Below are 368 nucleotides of genomic sequence, written 5' to 3' on the forward strand. Positions count from 1 at the left end.
ATCTATGCCCACTCCCTCCTGTCAACATTCTGTGCTCAGAAGAGGTAACCCTAAAATCTTTAAAGTATTATATATAAGCTCTCAAATGCTTTTGACAATTTTGTCCTTTGGAACAGAGTATGTTCCTGATAGGTCCAAGGACAATTTGACTTTGATCCAAGAAACTGGCTACATTTCTTTGGTGTCTTTTTACCCTAACTGCCTAGCCAATTCCTACCTCCTATTCTTATCACGCCATTTGTTGAAGATGCTGTGTTTCCTCGACTGTGTGTTCTTGACACCTTTGTCAAATATCAGGCGGCTGAAATTTCATGTATTTTGATTTGGATCTTCAGTGATGTTCCATTGATCTATGTGTCTATTTTGGG

This window comes from Nannospalax galili, unplaced genomic scaffold (genome assembly GCF_000622305.1).
Source record: "Nannospalax galili isolate Female #2095 unplaced genomic scaffold, S.galili_v1.0 scaffold1433, whole genome shotgun sequence".
Taxonomy (NCBI): Eukaryota; Metazoa; Chordata; class Mammalia; order Rodentia; family Spalacidae; genus Nannospalax; species Nannospalax galili.